The sequence below is a fragment of the Chlorocebus sabaeus genome, chromosome 3, assembly GCF_047675955.1.
Source record: "Chlorocebus sabaeus isolate Y175 chromosome 3, mChlSab1.0.hap1, whole genome shotgun sequence".
Classification (NCBI taxonomy): domain Eukaryota; kingdom Metazoa; phylum Chordata; class Mammalia; order Primates; family Cercopithecidae; genus Chlorocebus; species Chlorocebus sabaeus.
In genome coordinates, this window is record NC_132906.1 from 61,988,247 (window position 1) to 62,011,711 (window position 23,465).

Consider the following 23,465-nt stretch of genomic DNA (forward strand, 5'->3'; position numbering starts at 1 on the left):
GGGGCCAACATCTTCAAAATGTATGACATACATTTTCTGTACATTTTTAAAAATATAAATTAGGAAATCCCTGTCCTTCTGTCTGGCAATAACTCTCTCTCTCTCTTATTCAGATGCCACATTTTACCCTTTGGACAACACTGAGATCCAATGTAAGAATAATTAGCAATAATGAGAAGGTATTAAAGGAAATTGTAAAATAGGAAGCATTTAAATAAGTCCTCTGAACCTTTACAGACAGCCAGTCTTATTGTAACTGCAAGGATGCCTCATTTTTCCAGCCAATGCCTTAACGTTTACACCAAAGACCTGGTCAGGTTGTTATTTTGATTGGAATTACAGTCTAATTTAGCATATTACAGCGTCAAGATCTGCTTCTAGTTTCTGGAGTTCCCAGACCTGTGTTGACAAGCAGTAAGGAATTCTTTTCAGACAGTCGCATTATGACAAGGAAAGAACTATGAATTCAGAGTGAAGCAGGGAAAGGACATCACAAGAGGCAGGGAGACCAGAAGATTTTTATTTAAACTAGGATAGTGTCAATGGAAAGGAAAGGTATGGATAGTTTGAAGAGATGTTTGGGAAGTAGAAGGAATAGGACTTGGTAAGATGAGTAAGGAAGAAACAGGTTTCTAGCTTGTATAAACGGAATGGATCGCTTTACTGAGTCAGAGGGCACAGGAAGAGGAACGAGATTGGTAGGGAAATTGATGAAGTTAGCTTTAAACATTTTTGGTTTGAGATGCTTACTAGTTTTTCTTGATGAGAACCTCAGGGAAACTTTAAATTTTGGAATTCAAGTTCCTTAGCACATGGAGGGGAACAAGAAGGCATGACTCCTCTATCCCTTGTCAAGACATGACATCCATCACTCTGACCCTGTTTTTCCTTCTATTTCGACTTGGAGGGGCTTCTTTCTAAAGATCTATGGACTTGTCTACTTGTCTGCTAATATTGATTCAATATTGCACACGATCTGGAATTTCCACATATGGAAACCTACCTAGTATAGTCAGTCATTTTTATTAGCTTAGCCAACTTTTCCAGGCATCTCTAGTTAGTAGGGACTTGATGAATAAAGGAAAGGGAGATAATCTTGTAGAATTCCTCACAAACCCTATGTTTTTAAAGCAGTTTCCCATTCTGATTAGCGGATTTGAAAATTCAGCTTCACCCTTTAGGACTTTCAATGAGATTTCTTTCCTTCAGTCCTAATTGTACCACGACTCTTCCCTGATTTTGAAACTAACAAAACTTTCCCCAAGCATAATCTACTTCTAAATATTTTCTCCTAGACACTGAAAAAGGCTGAAAGCTTCATCTTGCTGTTCCCTGAGTAACTCCACGATGTTGTCAGAGAGAATGGCCCTGAATTCTGTTTTGGCTGCAGGTTCCCCATGGCTGGTCTTTAGCATTCACAATCCATGCAGGAAGCATGAGAAAAAATGCCGTGTATTGTGAAAACTTATGTTTCATTAATCATATTCCACCTTGGTGCATATAAAAGGCTGACCTGTAAACACCATACAAGACCATTTCAGGTCTTTATATATGTTTCACACAAAATATTTCTGGTAGTTGAACTTGTTTGGCTAATAAAAGAGGTTTGTCATCGATTTCTTTAAAAAGCCTATGCCGCACAATTCTATTGGTGTTAGTGCCTGGCAACAATTTTGGAGAGAGAATGAAATCTGACTTGGCTGGAATTTATAGATTGCAAACACAGTCTGAGAAAGGGCTATTCCCATGTTCTCCATCTCAAAAAGATTACCACGTGATTTTGCCCCCATCAGGCCAGGATGCTGAGAGTCATGAGAGAAATAGCCAGGAGAAACATTCAACATTCCTCTTCTTCATTTCTTTTGGATTCAACTTTTCCTGAAGTATCTGGAGACAAAAATGACTTCCAATGGTTTAGTAGCAGTATGTGGACAACATTCTTCTCAATTCTTTTTTTTTTTTTTTTTTTTTTTTTTGAGTCAGAGTTTAGCTCTTGTTGCCAAGGCTGGAGTGCAGTGGCACAATCTTGGCTCACTGCAACCTCTGCCTCCCAGGTTCAAGTGACTCTCCTGCCCCAGTCTCCTCAGTAGCTGGGATTACAGGCACTCATCACCACACCCGGCTAATTTTTGTTTGTATTTTTAGTAGAGATGGGGTTGCTCCATATTGGCCAGGCTGGTCTCAAACTCCTGACCTCAGATGATCTGCCTGCCTAGGCCTCCCAAAGTGCTGGGATTACAGGCGTGAGCCACCGCGCCCGACCCTCAATTCTTTTCTCTAAACTCTGAGCTACACATTCTCTCATGGATTGACATTCAAGAGGTCAAGCCCAAAATACAACTCGTATGACTAGATTCCCCAAAACCAGTTCCTTTTTCAAAAGACTTTGCTTTAAAAAACAGAATACTTTTTAAATGAATTTTCTTGGAAAAGTTTCTGTGGAAATGCATGGTGGGGGAGGTGGCGGTGGAAGGAGTCCTTACATCTACAATGAGTATTACATTCTGAATAAGATGTGTGGGTTTAAAAAAGAATACATATTTATAGCCAATGGCTCAAAGAGGCATATTTTTGGGTTATACATACTAAACATGAAATAAATGTTGAGGAGCTTTAGCCAGGCAGCCTGATTCAGCCTTTTCTATGTACCATAGCACTGCTCAAAGTCATTCCAAGGTCATTTTTGGTCATTTTTGGATTTTCACAATCCAAGCCATTTTCTGCAAGGCCTTGAAGCCTATCTGTATGTAAAACTCAGTTGAGTTTTTCCTTCTGTTCAGTGCCACTGAACCACGGCCTTAATAATAAGGCCACACAAGTACGATATTCTAGATATAACACTAAACACTCTACTTACTTAATCTTCTGTACTTGTGAACAAAGGCAAGGACTCATGATGTCAAGATGTGCTGTTCACGATCCTAGGCTAGCAGCAACATTTGTGTGTTGTTGTACACTGGGGTCATGGAAGGAAAATGTTGGTAGTTGAAGCTGGAAAGGTAAACTAGCTGACTGTTAAAAGATACTCATGACCCATGCTAATTACTCTGGCCCAAAAGAATTTTTTCTCCCCATTTCTTCTTCCCTTTTCTTTGGTCCTTATCTTCTCATATTTCATTCTTTCTTTAGCTCCTGTTCTTTTATCAGCCTGTGACTGTGAACCCTCAGCCTCCCTGAGTCCCTGGGGCTCTGTATCTCTGTCCATCAGTCTTGGCCACTTCTAACTCGTTTGGTGTGAACTGTGTCAGGGTACCTGTGCTACACAAGGCATTGTTTTCTCCTACAGGGATGATGCAAGAAGGTATTTGGGGAGAACTATATTCTGTCCTTGAAAGGCCCTAGGATGCTATATGCCTTCATAAAATCTTCCCTTGAGCTGTATTTCATGCAGGGAGGTGGATACCTTGTAATACAGGCATTCTTCACTATAATTCCCAGGTTGATAGAGAAAGGCTCACCATGGGGAGAAGATGCTGTAATGTTTTCAGATGAAAGTGAGAGATTTAAAATAGTCACCCTCTGTTTTTTCTCAAAAACTTATTTTTTTAATTATTTTTGGGGATGTTCTTCAGCTGAGGGTCACAGCTGTCAAGGTTAAGGGAGAACTGAGGCCCAAGAAAGGTGAACTAATTCGAAGAGTAGTGGGTTAAATAGTTAAAATGTACTATTAGTTCTGAGACCAGCCAAGGAACTTGTAAATATATTGTCCCTGAATCATTGCCAATAAATCACAAAGGTAATTGGACTGCACATATCATGTGGAGCATTTGAAGGTGGTAAAATGTGAATCCTGAGGCTATAGAAGTATGAGTGTGGCTTCTACTCCTGGCAAAATACTATCTATGGATAACAGAAGGTGTGGTATATGAGGACTTAGAATGAAGTTGTAAATACTAAGAGTCACATTCACTTTCACTAAGAATCCACATTAAACCAGTTGCATTTTTTTTTTTTTAATTTTAGAAAGCACTAGGTTAGTTAATAGGGAGAGTCATTAAAAAAATTCACTTTTCAGCACAATACTTGACAAAATTTCAAGGAGGGGTTAGGAGTTCTGGTTCTGGAGTCTTTGAGAGCTGAGTTGAAATCCCCATGCCATCACTGTCTGATCCAACATTTTAATTGCTCTGTGTCCTAGTTTTTTAATATAAAAAATGAAAATAATAACATGGCCTATTTCATAGAGTTATTACAAAGACAAAATGAGCTAATGCATGTAAACCTCTTAGAAAGATGTCTAGCACATAGACTCATGATGTGTCATACATGTTAGCTGTTATCATAACTATGATTTGAGTGTTAGCTGTGTATATGACCTGAAGAAATGTGGGTAATACTCTGTGTTCCAGAGAATTAGAGCTTCCGGAAAGTGGTGGACCTAAAGAGTGCTGGTTGTTTAATTGATATCAACCTCAATGGAATTCTTTGGTTTGTATTCTTGGCCCTGACTCAACATTTTTGCTAATAATTTGCATTATGATAAAGGAGGATAAGTGCTTACCAAACTTACAGCTAAAGAAAATTGAGGCAGAATAAGTAAGCTGAATGTTACAGCTGTAATGTAAAAAGAACTAAAAATTGAAAAGATGACCCAAGCCTTATAAAATGCATTTTAATAAGTCTAAATGTGAAGCCTTACATACTTAAATGTGAACCTAAATAGGTTCCAAAAATTAGCCATATATTTCTAGGGTAAAGGACACCTGATTCAGAAATAACTCATATAAAATTATGAATAAAACATGAGTCACTATAAAGAAAGGATTCTAAAAGCTAATGCAATCTTAGGCTAAGAAATATAACTAAATAATCATCTTCTTACACTACGCTCTGGTCTGGTCAGACCCTGGGGGAACATTGCATTTGGTTCCAGGTTATGTGGATCAGAAGGGACATGAGCATGCTGTTACTCTACTGGAGAATGTAAGGAAGGTGGAAGCCAAGACAGTTGATCAATAGTTGAAAGAATGTTGGATACTTGTTCTGGGAAAGAGTGATATTCAAAGATTTAGGATATCTATTGTAAAATATCTCAAAATACTGAATGTCAGGGAATATTGATTCAATATTCCTGCATAGCACTTCAAAGGGAAAAAGTTGTATACAGATGTGAAAATTGCAATGAGCTAGATTTAATCTAATCATTAGGAAACTTGTGTTAGAATATTGGAATGTCTAAGAGTGGGAAGTGTTTTCTTGCAGAACAGTGAGCTTCCTATCAAGAGAAGTGTCTGTGTATGGGCAGAAAGACATCAGTGTTGGAGAACAGATTTTGTCAGATAGCATCTAGGGTTCTCTCCATGTTAAAATCCTTTGGTTTTTAAACCAGTAGCCCTCACTGTCTACTGAATCCATTGTGAATAAGGAGACAAATTTGAACACGATCAGTTATGAGCCAATCACTTAGTAGTGAAGGGAGAAATGCAGCCAAACAAAGCATGGAGCCCTGGAGTCACTATTCACTGGACTCCTGTGGAAGTTTCTGGACTGGTCTTTCCACTTTAAGTCCCTTCACTACTCTCTACAGTAATAAGTAATAAGTAAGGGTTCAAAACAAAACCAAAAGGAGGCCCCACATAAAAATACCCTTCAAACAAAATCATCTCAAGGATCTTGTTAAAGAATTGAGTAAAGAAATCAAGGATGGTGGGGGGTAGGTAGAAAAGTGAATAGTTTGCAGTGAGCCATGAAACAAGGTCCAGAATAAGTAGATGGAATCAGTGTTACAAGACACTTAGGCCGGGCATGGTGGCTCATGCCTGTAATCCCAGCACTTTGGGAGGCAGAGGTGGGTGGATCATGAGGTCAGGAGTTTGAGACCAGCCTGGCCAATGTGGTGAAACCCCATCTCTACTAAAAATGCAAAAAATAACCCGGCGTGGTGGCAGGTGCCTATAATCCCAGCTACTCGGGAGGTAGAGGCAGGAGAATTGCTTGAACCCAGGAAGCAGAGGTTTCAGTGAGCCGAGATCGTGCCACTGCACTCCAGCCTGGGCGACAGAGCAAGACTCCGTCTCAGGGAAAAAAAAAATACACTTAAGGAGAAAAATAATCAACCCATACAGTATTCAGATATGGAAGATGAGGAATGCCAGTGGAGCATCGCAATTAGAAAAGTCAGAATTTTTCTTCCTGAAGGAAACCAGCCTGTGCTCAGCCTACCCAGAGGGATGGAGCTTGGGGGACTTCTATTTGATTCCTTTTGGAAGAGTACTTGGAGGTGTGTCTTTTTCCTCCTTTTACCTGCCAGAGGTATAGACATCGTGCAGTTCTAGCTGAAAGACACATGCTGCTAGACATTCAAAGGGAGGAGAAAATAAAACCAACTCAAAAGAAAGAGTAGTTAAAAAAAATGTTTGAAGGAATAATTCCCTCCTATACTCTGTAAGAAAGGGATATTTTCAGAGACAAGAGATTCCTAACAAAGGTGAATTAGCAAGCGGGATGCCAAAAGCAATGATCCAAGCAGCAAATAATTTGGAGACTGGTTTAAGAAGCTTGGGTTGAAGGATAATTCTCAACCGATGCCAGTGCTAGGGAGTTCATTAATAAGAAGGGAAAGGGGACAAGTGGAATAGATACAATCTACTTACAAGAAAGCATAATTAATAGACAAAATAAAGCAAAGCAGGTGTGTAATGGAAGTAGAAGCAATTAACTTTGAAACGGCAGGATTTGTCAGGGGAAAGGTAAGCAGACTGAATAATTTTGTTTGGAACAGGAAAAAAGGAAGATGACAGAAACACTGATAATTACAGACTGAGAAGAATGTTCTCTTTCAGGATACAAAAGATTATTAGGAGACCTGGGTAAAGAAAGATGGCTCTGAAACAAACATGTGAAATAAAATCTTAAAATTCAGGATGATGGATGAGAGTTGCAAAGTCAATAGTGCAAGTTTATTGAGTACCTACAATATCACAGACCCTGTGCTCTAATAAAGATGGCTTTTACTTAAGAAGCTCATTGTCTAAGTGAGAATAATAACAGTGTTTGTTGAGAGCTTCCTATGTGTCAAGCCTTGTGATAAATGATTAAAATATATAATCTCATTTAATCCTCAAAGTAACTCTTTCAGGTGGGCATAATAATATCACCATCATACAGATGAAGAAATGGGTCAGGCATAATGGTTCATTCCTGTAATCCCAGAACTTTGGTATTCCAAGGCAGGAGGATTGCTTAAGGCCAGGAGTTCAAGACCAACCTAGGCAACATATCATGACTGTCTCTATAAAAAAATAAAAAATTAGCTAGGTGTGGTGATGTGTGTCTTTAGTCCCAGCTACTTGAGAGATGGAGGCAGGAGGATTGCTTTAGCTCAGGAGGTCAAAGATGCAGTGAGCTGTGTTCATACCACTGCACTCCAGCCTGGAGCCTGGGCAACAGAATGAGACCCTGTCTCAAAAAGAAGGAAGGAAGGAAGGGAAAGAAAAGAAAAGAAAGAGAGGCTGAGGGTCTACATAGTATGCCTATTATAACACATCAAGAAACCAGTAGAACTAGTAGATGAATTTGGGAACTTTGATTCTAGAACTTGTGTTTTTATCCACTGTTGTTTTTTGGCTCTTGGATAGAGATACCTTTAATTGGGTCATATCAGTGGGCTAAGGTTTTCCATGCCCTCAAATATCTCCTTTGAGAGAGAAACACAGTACCTGAAATATCACCATTAGACATTTCCCCTTTAAGGTGAATTCATTGCGGAAGAGGAAACTTACTATACTATTCCTGACCACTGACTCCTTAGAATGTATCTCAATTTAAGGCCAAGGCGGGTGGATCACGAGGTCAGGAGATTCAGACCATTCTGGCTAACATGGCGAAACTCCATCTTTACTAAAAAAATAAAGAAAAAATTAGCTGGGTGTGGTGGTGGGCGCCTGTAGTCCCAGCTACTTGGGAGGCTGAGGCAGAGAATTGCTTGATCTCTGGAGGCGGAGCTTCCGGCGAGCCAAGCTGAGATCGCGCCACTGCACTCCAGCCTGGGCGACAGAGCGAGACTCCGTCTCAAAAAAAAAAAAAAAAGAATGTACCTCAATTTATTCAACAACCATTTTCTGAGTTCACTAGGTACCAGAATTGTGTCATACATTATGGTTGCCAAGATAAATTAGATGTTTTTCCCACCCTGTAGCCTACCATGTTTAGGATACTGTCCAGTCCCCTGGTTCCAAGTCACTGTTCTCCTCTGGACTCCTGCGGAAGTTTCTGAACTGGTCTTTCCACTTAAGCCCCTTTGATTAATTCCCACATGACAGTCAGAGTTGTCAGTTTAAATGCACATCTCAGTTTGTGAATTCCCTATTGGAATCTTTTGATGGCTTCCCACTGCTCGTGGGATTAAAACTTAAATGATAAAATGGCCTACAAGGTCTGATATGATCTGGCCCCTACCTAACTTTCTAGATTAACCTTGCTCTCCTCTGCCCCTTACTCTTCCAGTGTCTTCATGATATCATGGTTCTTCCCAAATTACTTTTGCCCTGTTAGATTTTTTGGATCTTCTTTCCAGTGTCACCACCCCAGGTAGTCTTCATGGAGCTCACCTGCAGTGCCTCCACACTAAGTCAACGCCTCCCTACTTATTTTATCTTGTAACTCTGTGTTTTTTGCTTCTAAACATTTACTATGGTTCATATGATTATTTTATTAACGCATGGCTTTTTTAGTAGACTTCATGAGAATGCAATTTTTGTTCTTTTCACATTTGTATCTTCACATATAGAAGATGCCTAAGAAACATTTATTGATTGATTGAATTAATGAATTTTTTCTCTTGCTGAAAGGTATTTGTTATTCTTCTTCACCAAGACTCCTACTCCTTTTGCTATAAATTCCCCACTCTCTTCACTCTCCTAACAGTAGATACCTAGGCATGGCTTCTATTGCTTCATGGCTTGTGCATGTAGTTATATCTCTCTTTTGCCTTCTACTCCACTCTACTTTCTGCTCTCTTCTCTGTACATTTGACATCTAAACCCTCTGAGAGGTTCTTGCAGTGGTTCAATTAATTATTATCCAGTATAGAGAAGCATTTTGGGCATTTTATATACACTATTTTGTAAACTGCCAGAAGGCCAATAGATGGCTGTGTTTGGGTCAGTTGCTGATTTCTGATCCAAATAGATATAATCATGGTATCAGGGTTACAGAATACCAATCACTGACATCTATATGTAAGAAACTGCCTATACCGTCTTCTTGGAAAGGTGTCTCGGACAGGGCAAACTTCTGGAGCCAGCACGCAGCATAGCATTTGGAAATGTGCTACATTTAAGTAATCATTGAAAGATGAAGTATTGAATAAACTAAAAATGGCTGAGCTGAGGATATACAATAGTAACATCAGGTCTTCCTGCTTCCGTTAGAACTTATACCTCTTGTACAACTATTATATATAAATAAAAAAATCAATGTGTAAATACAGTTTTAAAAAGAACTTGTACTCCCTGATTACCTTCCCAGTATTTTCTATACCATTTTGTATCCAATGATAAAATTAAATAATTTACTAGTCAATAGGCGAACATTTAGAGAAAGTAATCAGACCCTGAATGTAATGTGAGCATGTTGTAAAGTACCGTTTGTCTTTTTATATATTTCTTTGTATTGTTTCCTTGCTTCCCTTGTTTAATGTTACTCTTTTTTAACTTCTAGACAAAGGTGGTATGATGGTTAATATTGGGTGTCAAATTGACTAGATTGAAGGGTGTCAAGATGACTGATGAAGTCCTGTTTTTGGGTATGTTTGTGAGGGTGTTGCCAGAGGAGATTGACATGTGAGTCAGAGGACTGGGAGGAAAACCCACCCTCATTATGGATGAACCTCTCTGAGGTCAAAAATTGTGAAGATATTTGTGTCCCATGTGAATGCTTACCAAATGGTGACCTTGGTAGAGGGGGATTTTAATAATCAAATGGATAGGATGACCCTTTCCATGGACACCACTCAGCCTCTTTCCCAAGCCACCCCTGTCATTGCTCAATGGGCTCATGAACAAAGTGGTGATGGTGGCAGGGATGGAGGTTACTCACGGGCTCAGCAACATGGACTTCCACTCACCAAGGCTGACCATGCTGTAGCCACCACTGGGTGCCCAATCTGCCCACAGCAGAGACCAACACTGAGCCTTCAATATAGCACCACTCCTCAGGGTGATCAGCCAGCTATGTGGTGGCACGTTGATTACACTGGACCATTTTCATCATGGAAGGGACAGTGGTTTATCCTTACTGGAATAGACACTTAATATGGATATGAATTTGCCTTTTCTGCACATAATGCTTCTGCCCAGACTACCATCTGTGGACTCAGAAAATGCTTTATCTACCACCATGGTATTCACATGGCATTGTTTCTGACCAAGGAACTCACTTCACAGCCAAAAATATGTGGCAATGGGCTCATGCTCATGGCATTCACTGATCTTACCATGTTCGCCATCATCCTGAAGCAACTGACTTGAAAGAATAGTGAAAACGCCTTTTGAAGTCACAATTACAATACCAACTAGGTGACAATACTTTGCAGGGCCAGGGCAAAGTCCTCCAAAAGACTATATGTGCTCTGAATCTGTGTCCAATAATGGCGCTATTTCTCCCATAGCCAGGATTCACTGGTCCAGGAACCAAGGGGTAGAAGTGGAAGTGGTACTACTCACCATCATCCAGTAGCAAAATTTTTACTTCCTGTTTCTGCAACATTATGTTCTGCTGCCCTAGAGGTCCTAGTTCCAGAGAGAGGAATGCTGCCACCAGGAGACACAATGATTCCATTGCACTGGAAATTAAGATTGTCACTGACCATGGTGTATATGTGCCACATTTTCTTAATCCAGTCTATCATTGATGGACATTTGGGTTGGTTCCAAGTCTTTGCTATTGTGAATAGTGCTGCAATAAACATACATGTACAAGAATCCTTTGGATATATACCCAGTAATGGGATTGCTGGGTCAAATGGTATTTCTAGTTCTGGATCCTTGAGGAATTGCCACACTGTCTTCCACAATGGTTGAACTAATTTACGTATACACCATGGAATACTATGCAGCCATAAGAAAGGATGAGTTCATGTCCTTTGCAGGGACATGGACGAAGCTGGAAACCATCATTCTCAGCAAACTGTCACAAAGACAGAAAACCAAACACCACATGTTCTCACTCATAGGTGAGGATTGAACAATGAGAACACTTGGACATAGGGTGGGGAACATCACACACTAGGAAGTGAGGGACTGGGGGATGGATAGCATTAGGAGAAGTATCTAATGTAAATGATGGGTTGATGGGTTCAATAAACCAACATGGCACATGTATACCAATGTATCAAACCTGCACGTTGTGCACATGTACCCTAGAATTTAAAGCATAATAAAAAATAAATAAAAGAAAATCTTGGGGACTTGAGAATAGTGTTATAACATGAAACAATGCTGGAAGGCCTTCTAAGTCAAAGAGTAATTTTGAACCTTATCCAAAATGGCAATTGTAAGCCATTAAAAAACTGAATGTGAGAGCTAATTGTTAACAGAAAATCTGTGAGCCAGTTGTTAAACACAGCCATTATTAAATTAAATTATATAAATTTGCAATTAAACAAATTAAAATGAAAAGTAATAAATACCAACACCCCCCCCCCCCCCCCCCGCCCACCACCAGAGTAAAAAAAGAAAATGATTGTTACTGACCACTTTGAGCTCCTCATACCTCTAAGTCAACAGGCTAAGAAGGGATTTACAGTGCTGACTGGGGTGATTGACCCAGACTATCAAGATGAAATCAAACTATTACTTCACAGTGGAGATAAGGAAGAGTATGTTTGGAATACAGGTGATCCCTTAGGACATCTCTTGGTATCACCCTGCCCTGTAATTAAGGTCAATAGGAAACTATGGCAACACAATCCAGGCAGAACTACAAATTGCCCAGATCCTTTAGGAATGAAGGTTTGAGTCACTCTACCAGGCACAAAACCACAACCAGCTGAGGTGCTTGCTGAAGACAAAGGGAATACAGAATGGGTAGTAGAAGGAAGTCATTATCAATATCAGCTATGCCCATGTGAGCAGTTACAGACATGAGGACTGTAATTATCATGAGTATTTCCTCCTTATTTTGATAAGAATACATTGGTGTGGCTGGGCACGGTGGCTCATGCCTGTAATCCCAGCACTTTAGGAGGCTGAGGCAGGCAGATCACAAGGTCAGGAGTTTGAGACCAGCCTGGCCAATATGGTGAAAGCCTATCTCTACTAAAAATACAGAAAAAAAATTAACCAGATGTGGTAGTGGGCACCTGTAGTCCCAGCTACTCGGGAGGCTGAGGCAGGAGAATCGCTTGAACCCATGAGGCAGAGGTTGTAGTGAGCTGAGATCATGCCACTGCACTCCAACCTGGGCAATAGAGTGAGACTCCATCTCAAAAAAAAGAATACATTTGTGCACATATACACCTGTATTAAGCAAATAACTTTGCTTTATTTCATTTCTCATTTATCATATAACATAAGGTTTATTGACTACATATCAGCATTTAGATATTGTTAATTTTATGTAACAGTATTTAAGGACTATCAAGTTTTTGGTTGTATGAAGGATAGTTGTATTTTGTTAGGTAGGATTATAACCTTGTTATTGGCTTTATTTGGAGATTAAGAATGATTTAAGGAGATGTCTATGGGTGCCAAGTTGACAAGGGTGGGTGGACTAGTAATTGTTAATATTAGATTTCAACTTGACTGCACTGAGGGATACCTAGATGGTTGATGAAACATTGTTCCTGGGTGCATCTCTAAAGGTGTTGCTAGAGGAGATTGACATTTGAGTTGGTGGACTAGGAGAGGAAGGCCTGCTCTCAGTGTGGGTGGACACCATCCAATTGGTTGCCAGTGCAGTGTCAATGAAAATAGTCAAACTGTAGAATATTTGAAGAGATTTATTCTGAGCCAAATATGAGTGACCATGGCCCATGACACAGCCCACAGGAGGCCCTAAGAACATGTGTCCAGCTTGGTTTTATACATTTTAAGGAGGCATGAGACATCAATCAAATACATTTAAGAAATACATTGGTTTGGTGCAGAAAGGTGGGACAACTCAAAGCGGTGGGGGATATGAGGGGGAGTGCTTACAGGCTATAGGTAAATTTAAATATTTCCTGGTTGTCGGTTGAGTTTGCCTACCTGGCATGATAGAAAGGAAATGCAGGTCAAGATAAAAGACTGTGGAGACCAAGGTTCTTTTGAAGTCTTATAGTGGCTGCCATTAGAGACAATAAATGGCAAGTGTTTTCTATTCAGACCTTTAAAACGTGCTAGATTCTTAATTAATCTCAGGATTGGGAGGGCCTGAAAGAAAAATATCTAGCTTTGTTAATAGAGAATCTTTACAGATGCGAGTTTTCCCCGACAAACTGGGGGCCATTTCAAAATATGGCAAAGAAACATGTTTTGGTGTAAAACATTTTAACTTTCTTCTTTGTCACATAATGTTATGCCAGAGTCAGATTGGAAAGTAAGTCACGATATATAGAGTTAAATAAAACCTATCTGATGAGAATTTATGGTTTGTAGGGCATGACTCCCCAGACCCCTTTAGATAGAAATTTGGGCAAGATAAAAAAAAAAAATCAGAGTATAGTCCTCAGTGGCTAGAACAAAGCAGGTAGAAGTGGGATAAGTTTGCTCGCTGAGTTTTCTTGTTCTCTCTCTTCCTTTGCTGGACACTTTGCTTCTCCTCCTGCCCTTGGAAATCAGATTCCAGGTTCTTCAGCCTTTGAACTTTTGCACTATCAGTCTTGTAGGGGCTCTCGGGCCTATCAGCTGTGGATTGAAGGCTGCACTGTCAGCTTCCCTGGTTTTGAGGCTTTCAGACTTGGACTGTTCCACTACTGGCTTCTCTCTTTCCCCAGTATGCAGATGGCCTGTGGGACTTCAGCTTGTAATCATGTGAGCCAATTCTCCCTACTAAACTCCCTGTTATGTATACATATATCCTATTGGTTCTGTCCCTCTGGAGAACCCTGACTAATATCCTGAGGTGGTTTGAGGCTTTTCCTGGATGGAAAAAGACATCACCACCTTCCATTCACTGGATTACTTACCAATTCACTGTGCAGAAAGTTGTGGTTTTCTGAATATGTCATGTTTCTTGGTACAGATTATGGGAGTTTTTCTGGATTCTACAATGTATAATACCACCGTATTCCATGGCAATACAATTTTTAAAAAAGTCAGGGAAAAGAAAAACTTGCTTAATTGTATATTTTTAAAGACATTTTGAGGCGTGCAGGTGAAAAAAAACAAAAACTTCTGCGCAAACACATGTCTAGTAAGAACCTAGGAGGCCGTAAAAGAAGTGACACACAATGAGACTCCATCTGCAATTAACATGCTGAGGTCATTCTCTGAATAATGTATTTTTTACAAGGATTTTGTTGACATTTAAGATAAATGAGGTTATTGGGATCTTCTTTTGGGAATAAATTATCCCGGATTGCATGATCACAGTGTAGAAGCAGTATACTTAGCTCGGTTTTGTTTTTATTCTCCTCTCTTGAACTTTGTTTTGCGGGAATTCTGAAGTTGCTCTTGACAGTTAAACTTTTTTTTTTTTTTTTTGCACAAGGGAACAAGTACAGCCTTTGGGGCAAATAGTGGACTTTTTGTTCTCCCATTGAAAGCCTCTGGGATTGGTGGCTGATCAATCACTCCTGGTCTGAGCCACAGACAAAAGCCCTTCTGATTGGCTGTCACTGGGTCAGGTTCCCACCCTGCCTTATCTCTGTCGCACCCTTGTAGGCTAACAATAAGACTGGGTGTAGGGCGTGTTAGTTTAGAGAGATAGTGTGGCTTAGACTGAGTCTTTGCCTGGTACCTGTTAAGGTCTGTATTTTACTCTAGTGATGTCAAGTGAGACAAGAGCTGGAAAAGCACTTTTCGAAGACAAAAGTTCTACATATGGTGGAGGATACAGCAAACAAGAACGAATGCTGTCTATCGATAGGACTAGTGTGATTTTAGAAACTCGTATGCTATAAGCTGAAGAATTTGAGGAAATCCTTTTTCAGGCTACTTTAATTGATGTCTTTGTAAACATAACTTTTACACGATGAGCAGTCAAAAAGTGTGGGTTACTGCATCTAAGAATGGAGCTATATTGAGGTAAAAGGTTCCCCTGGCTTACAGAATGATAGGGAAGAGTAGTTAGCTGATAAATGTGTAACTTTTGCATTTGCTAACAAAGGATGCAGACTCCAAAAAGAGCACATTTGAGATGTGCCCCAACCACTGTATTTAAAAGGGGAGGAAATCAAAATTCAAGAGGTTGAGAAACTTGTTTAATGCTACCTAGAAAGTTTACGGCAGAACCATATTATAAACTCAGATCTTCGAACTCCTAGTTGCCATGAAAGGAGTACCAGCCCAGTTATCTGAGACCTGGATTCAAGTCCTGGCTGTACAACTTGTAGTGTGTCACAAAAGCTTTCTAATCCTACATTACAGAAATCAGTAATCTACTTTGTCTGCTTCCCAGGGTGACTATAAGGATAATATATACCAACGTATTTTGCCAAGAGTTATATAAGTGCAGAGTTATGTTGCTTAATTCATAGTATAATCATTTGATATCACCTATTTGATAAGGTCAACTCTGTAAGTCATAAAATGATGACAATGAAAACCTGTTTTGTCATTTTATTTTACCCCTTAGAGTCTGGCAATAGAGTACACAGCAGATGCTGTGTATAATAAAGCTGATTTATCAAAGAGTGTAATTTGTGAAATTCAAATGTACTTGTGATGACAGTTTGCTTTAAAAATCTTGCTTTCAAAGAAAATATGCAAATAGACCATAATCCAAAATTAATGTTCTTCATTAATGTTTTTCATGTCACGGATAATTACTTTCCTTTTAAAATGATAAAGGAGATAAATAATTTCTTGCTTGACAGAAAATATTCTGCATTACTAAATCACAAATTTTGCCCTGATTTCAGGTCCAGACTCAAATCAGTGTAAATTTTCCAGGACTTTACCACATTCATCATTGACATCTACTCTAGTTATTTGTAAACCCACCATAAGTTTATTGAAAAACTACTGTAGAGTAATCCTTGTCCTTTTCAAACATTTAGATAGACAACATTCACCATGCCACTCTTCTCACAGGCTTGGCAATGATATGCTTTAGAATTGTAAGTATTATCATACAGAGGTTTATTGAGTTGAAATTCATATGATGTGAAATCAACCATTTTAAAGTGTACAATTCAGCGGCATTAAGTTCATCACAATGTTATGCAACCACATGTCTATCATTTCAAAACATTTTCATCTCCCCAGAAGAAATCCAGTACCCATTAAACAGTCACTCTCCAATCTACTTTCTACCACCCCCCTGGAAATTACCTGTCTCTTCTCTGTCTCTGTAGATTTACCTATATGATCCCATTTTATTGGCTTATATTACTATGTCTAGCAATTTCTTCTTTAACTTCATACTGGTTCTGAGAAAGATGGCCAGTTTGTATTTTCATTTCTGGCTACAAAATGGAAGTAGAATTAAAGAGATGGTAATTTACTTGCCACAGGCCACTCAGAGAGGCATTAGCTGACAGTCCCAGAAATATAATAGACCATGACAGATTACTTGTATACTCACCAAGGAGAGGATTACAGGTTAGCATCTGTCTCCTTATTCAGACTAGCCAGTATCAGAATGTGTTACTGAGTTCCTAGCTTGAATAGGATGGGTAACAATGTTCATTCATTCATTCATTCATTCAACAAAGAATGAGTGCCTAGAATGTGTAAGTTCCTAGGCTATATATTACGAACGATTGTCGTGTGCATTGCAAATCACAGTTCCTAAAGGCAGATAGTTTTACAAGCACTCGTTCTTGTGAACCATGATATGTTAAACAAATATGTTCTTAGGGATCCTTTAATTCACACACACACACACACACACACACACACACACACACACTTGTTTGTTAACATTTGAAAACCATAGCTCTTTTAGCTGGACTAGCGGTTTTCTTCCCTAAAAAGGCTTTGTGAATGTCTAATAACACAACCTGAATGTACACAGAGAACTCATTTCTTGTTCTTTCTGACCATAGATGGGTGCTCCTTAATGCCTGATTTAGTCGTTGATTGGACTAGTCAACCTGTTTAGGTACTATTTAAAAGCCTCTTCATCAAGAGATCTGCAAATGTGGGTTTATAGAACTTCACCGTTGTCTCCGACTGAAACAGGGCCCTTGATGCCGTGATGTCTGGCCTCTTCTGTATGTGTCACGCATGCGTGGGCATAAGATGTGATGTAAACAGAATGCTAGGCTTCAAAATGAGGAAAATGGGAGGACCTGGGCAGACCATTGGCGATGCTGTAAAAAATCATTTTTGGCATGAATTTGAGTTTAATTTAACCCATTCTTTGTTAAAAGAAATCAAATTATTCAAGGAACTAGGACCTGGGAGCCTCCGCCTCTCCCTTGAATATCATGGTCAGTCTGGGCCTTCATGATAAGAAGTTTCAGGTTATTCTATTGAAATGCAAGGGACCAAAGAGTGTTTGTTATCTGTTGCCTTTCAAAGGCCTCTAAGCAGTGAAATACTATCTGAGAGAAACAGACACAAGACCAGACTAGCAGGTGTTGATCCAAAAAGAGGTGAAAACATTCTCAGCACAAACTTACAACCAGTGTAAATTTATTTTTGTGCCTCCAAGTAGGGAATGCCTAACAAATAGAATATTATCTACTTTTTAGTCTTATGGAAGATGTTTAAGAATTTTATGGTACGCATGCTCAAAGAAACAATTACTTATCATACTATTGAATTCTATCACATAACAGAGGAAAGATAACGGCAAGGTTCATATCAAAATTAATAATTTGTAAGTTAAGAAATTTTCACTTTTGAAGAAATTTGCTGCGATGTGGTTCTTCACGGAGTCTTTTATTGTTGAGCCATTGCCTGTCCTTTGGACAAAAGCGTTCACTTTCTTTTTGGTGTGCCAGGGGAAAGACCTTGCAAAGGAGTAAGGGAAAAGATTTGGTAGCTGTTCTTGTTTGCTATATTTTCCACTGAGCCATGCTGACCATATCAAAATTCTGCTTCTGACATGATTAGTTTTCCCCAAAGGGTTCTAAGCTTTGAAGACATTTGCATTATGCACAGAAAAATATTTCTCTAAAGGAATTCTACCTATCCATTCCTCACTGATAATCCATATCCTCCTTCTCTTTCAAAATTTAAAAAAAAAAAATCTGTTTTCTTTTGGAAGCCTACACAATTTAACTTAATGTACTGTGTAGTCTTATACAACGCCACATTGAATTCATTTGTGTGACATGAATTCCTGATCTTGATGGTAACTTATTTGGAGAATATTGTTTCAACTTTTCCACTCACACAGTTGGCTGCTTAGAATAAATAGTGTCCTTCCCGAAAGCTGGGGTCAAGGAGGGATCTGGTCATGCAGGGAATGCTCAATGAGTGTTGACTGGCTCACCTCAAGGCTGGTATATTTCCTGCTCTCATGATTCTTCTTACATTACAACATGTGTGGCAATGATTTTTTTTTTTAAGTCATTAAAGTGATGATTTTTTTCAAAGTCATTAAAGGAGGCAGAGAGAAGGAAAAAGAGAGATGTGGAGAAAGAGAAGGAGAAAGGGAGAGAAGAAGAGAGTAGGAGACAGAGAAGGAGGAAGAGGAAAGGAAGAAGAGGAGGATGAGAGAGGAAGGGGAAGAGGAAGAGAGGAAGGGGAAGAGGAAGAGAGGAAGGGGAGGAGGAGAGGAAGAGGAGGGTGAAAGATTATCTTTACACATTAGCCCCTGTGCTGCCCTATGGAAATATTCGATCACCTTACACTTTGATGTGAGAACAATAACTGATCACAACCGATCCAACTACAGTGAGAAGGAAGGGTGGTGGGTTTATCTACAAATGACTTCATTAAAGCATTACAGTCTATAGAAGCCCTGGAATCTTGAATGATAAGTAAAAGAAAGCAAATAAAGAAAGGGGAAAAGATGTCAAATAGATCCCATTGCCTCAGCACCGAGGGACTGAAAATACTTCTCTAATACCGCAGGTCCCCAACCCTACAGTCAGTTCCCTGAGTTGTTTGACCTTTTTCAATCTCTTTTATTTTTCACGATTCCTTCAGCTAAAGAGTCTTTGTACAAGCCCGTCTGAATTGCTCTGACCCTTTCTCTTTAGTTAAATTCATTTCAGTTCATTCACTTAATAAACATTCATGGAGTTTTGAACTTGATGCCAGACACAGTTTCAGGCCCTAAGGATAATGTGACAAAGGAGACAGCAGGATCTGCTTTTGTGGTACTTAAATCCCAGTCAGCAGGAACAGACGATAAATACAATGTATGTGTGACTGTTTATCTGCTTAACTACTGTCTTCAAATTTTAGCTTGAGCCTCAGCTTCCTCTGGGAGGTCTTCCTTCAAAATTGCTTCCAAATGCTAGATGTCAAATTCTTCCATTAAAAGTTCCTGTATTATAATTTAACATATGTTTGTGTGATTATTTGATTAATGCCTATATCCTCCACTGCCTGTGGAACTGCATGAGGACAATGATTTTGTCCTTGTTCCCACCAGATTCCCAGCATTACTTACTGGCACATTGTAAGCACTCAATAAATACTTTCTGAATGAATATATGTGCAAGTGAAAAGGTACACAAAGTGCATACATCCAGACATTTAATAGAATTTCCAGACTGGCTTTAAACTTCCAGGGAGAAGCAGTATATAAGACATTTTTCCCAAATACCCTAATCAACTACAAATATAGCTGACATTAGTAGAAATTCAAGTGAAACAAAATGAAGGAGGCAGGGTAGGCAGTTGGGAAGAACTGACAGGTCAGTGGTATACCTAAGAGGAGAAAAAGATAGCTGTTAAGGGAAGTGGAGATTTCCAAAACTAAGTCATCTCCCACCTGGTTACCAAGATCCAGCCAGATCATTAGCCATTCTCTCCAGGACTTGGGCAGATTCCTTCTTTGGAATTGCTAGAACAGCTTTGAAAATGATTTTCCAATGAATTTGATACATAAATGTGGCCCTGATTCACTTTACCTCATAATTCAATAGCATCCCCAAATCCTATTGCCTTGAGAGGTCGAATCTGTTTTCAAATGGGTCTACCTTAAACACATAGAAACTTAGATTCTGTTTGGAATTTGGACTCACTTCTCTACCTTATTTGGAGCACAAAGTCAGTGCAGGTTTATAGTAGTGGCATTTTATGTCCCCTTAGCAAACTGCTGTGGGGAACTCTTGAGGAAGTGGTGGTTAACAGTGGAGTGATAATGCATATTATGTCAACTGACGTCTGCTGGAGTAATATTTGTAATGCAGGGTAGAGTATAATATCTGTGAAGATTGTTACCACACTTATACTTTGTTTTTAAAAAATAATACTGGAAACCTTACTTTTTAAAAGCCTAACTAATTCTATACCTCCCAACTATGCTTCTGACCATAATGATCCTCTTCCCCTACTCAGTAAAAGGAGAATGGAATAACATTTGTTATGTGCAATTATGTGCTGAGAGATAAATACTGTTTCCATTTTGTGTTGGGGACACTTACACATGAAATGGACTTAGAGAGTCTAAGAACTTTGCCTAAAGAGATAGCAATCAATATCAGCTAAGCTGTAAGTAAACCCTAGATAATCTGAGTTTTTTCACAATAAGGTGACATCTCTAAAATCTTACTGTATATAAATTGTTACAGGCATTGTGTCTTGAATAACTAATGATTTTTGTCATGACAAATAATTAGGCAATAACTGGGTACTTTCAACAAGAAAGATGTAAGGATTCTTCTTGTTGTTTGTTTTTATGACTATGCTGAATTTGGGATTTTCTTTTGATAAAATTATTTTTGTAATTATACAGATAAAAGACGTATTATAAAATGACAAAGACATGAAGATGCTTTAAAATTAAAAGAAGTCTGTTGTTATTAGTACTGTACTTTAGATTTAGATAATATAAGAGTACCAACAGAAAAATAAACATACTGGAGATTCGATATAAAGTGTTATTGTTTTTGTTGTTATTCTCTATTGTTCATCTAAGAGAAGATACCTCAGGCTTCACAAATCTGGGGTTTTCTGGAGATATCAACAGTCATCCCCCAAAATAATGATGTGAGGTGATGAATATGTTAATTTGCTTTACTTAATTATTGCCCTATATATAAATGAACATTACATTGTGTGCCATGCATCTATACAATTTTCACTTGTCAATTAACAATAAATTTAAAAAAAAAGACCTTTCTTCAGATATTATTAGTGAAGTGGTCCCTCTTCATGACTCTTAAGGAAAATTAAGGACAAAACAAGCAAATATAACATTTCCAATAGAAACCTGAGAATGTGGTTCATATGCCCCCAAATCTCTCTATAATTCTAGGCAAGTACTTTCTTTCCAGTTATCTCTCTTCAAACTTTATGTTTAATAAGGAAAATTTATCTTTTTTTTCCTCCTGCTTGACTTTGTTTTTGTTTTTGTTTTAACTGTCTTAAATAATGCCAGACAATTAGGTTTGTTCTAGTAGTCACTTGATTCAATAGCCGTGATAGTGAATTAAATAAAGAACAGTGTAGGTAAAAGAACTTATAAAAATGTCAAATTTATTAGATTAGACAAATCACTGACTACATTTCAAGCCCTGAAGATTAAAGTTGTACTCTGGTGTGAGGTCATGAAACTCAAGTTACACGTGTAAGAGACTTTTTTTTTCCCCCAACAAGTAAACAAAAACATTTTTTCACACCTTGGTTAGGGTAAGATTTTGTTTCTGTTATTAATACTAAGCTATTTCTATTATATATAATGTTAATACAGTATATAATATTTCTATAATAACTTAGGTACTTTTGACTTAATGAAAGATTCGGAAATAAAACTTATTTTGGATTTATTTTTGCCTGACACGAATCGTTTCTTCTTTTTTCCTGTAGTTAGAATTCACTTCATGAAATATGTTGGTCTGCTTATTTCTGAGGAGGCTTGTGTTAAAATGGAACCAAACATGCTATGTATTGATATGCTGCAAATATTGGTTCCCAGGTACACACAGGTACTCAGCCTCGCTCCACAAGACTGTTAATTTCTCTAGTTGAGGGAATTTTAATCTCTGAGATCGACCTCTTTCAGAAACAAAGCGGGAGGGAGATAGAGAAAGAAAAAGTACACACCTGCAACCTATTTCTTTTTGAAGCAAAGCCTTTGAGCAGATGGAAGATGAGATAGAGAAAACAGGCCAATTGCCAAAAGAGATTTGTTTACAATACAGGCAAGTTCCTTCAGAAGTTGATAGGGAGATGTTGTCATGGAAATGAAGGGAAATACTGCTGCAGGGTTTCACAGAACAAATTCCTACTACAAATATACCTGGATTTAAAGGTGATGGAGATGGGAAAGGGGGCCAAGAGCTTCCGGAAAAAGTTTTAAGTAATGCTTTTCTGTATGTCTTTTTGGTGTTCCTTAGAACCTGAGAATTCCTTGCCTTGGGGTATGCAAAATAGACAATCAAAATAAATGTTGCCATTTTTTCTGTGTTACATGGAATTCCTAATGAATAAAAGAATTAGTGTTCAAGTGAGAAGTCAACAGTACATGATGTATCTCAACTCTGGATCATTGACTATTGTTTAAAAGACTTCTGAGAAGTACACTATTATTGTTAAAAACAAACCAAAAAGACGTTTTTTTCATCCAGAGTGCAGTAAAACAGGTAAAGTGCCTACACCTTAAGGTACTACAATACACTGTTTTCAGTGTACAAATATCCACCTTTAACAAATTAAATAGAATCTATTCCCCTGCCATGCCCTCCACAAAAACAAAAACACCCCTCAATTTGTAATTTATTGCCTGCTTCAAAATCTAGTCTTTGCTTCAATTTTGACCACTATAACTTTCTACTGTTTTTAAAAGAAAATCTTTCATAAATTAGTTTGTTGAAATATGAATTGTTTTATGGACAAAAGTTAGTCCTGCAAATCTTCAGCTTTACAAATTCATTATTAGGAAGTGCTTAGTAAGCTCTTTTCTTGCTTTTCTCCTTTCTCCTACAGTTCCAGCAGAGGATGATGTCGTTTTTCCCTTTTCCTGTTCCACCTCCCACCCTTTTATCCCACTAAGTTTCTTGTTAGGCCTTAATTGAACAAAGCAACACCTGTGTTTCTTTACTGGACTTCAAATTACTATTTCCAATCCATTTCTTCAGCTGCCTACAGGGTTGTTTTCATTAACAACAGATAATTAGCAACTTCACACAGATTGAGGAAAAACAATCTAGAAGCCTATAGAAGCTTCTGCTGCCTATTGCTCATATTAAATTAAGTGTAGATGCTAATGATCAAGACTTGACATTGTTTATTAGATATTGTAGCACAGGGTTA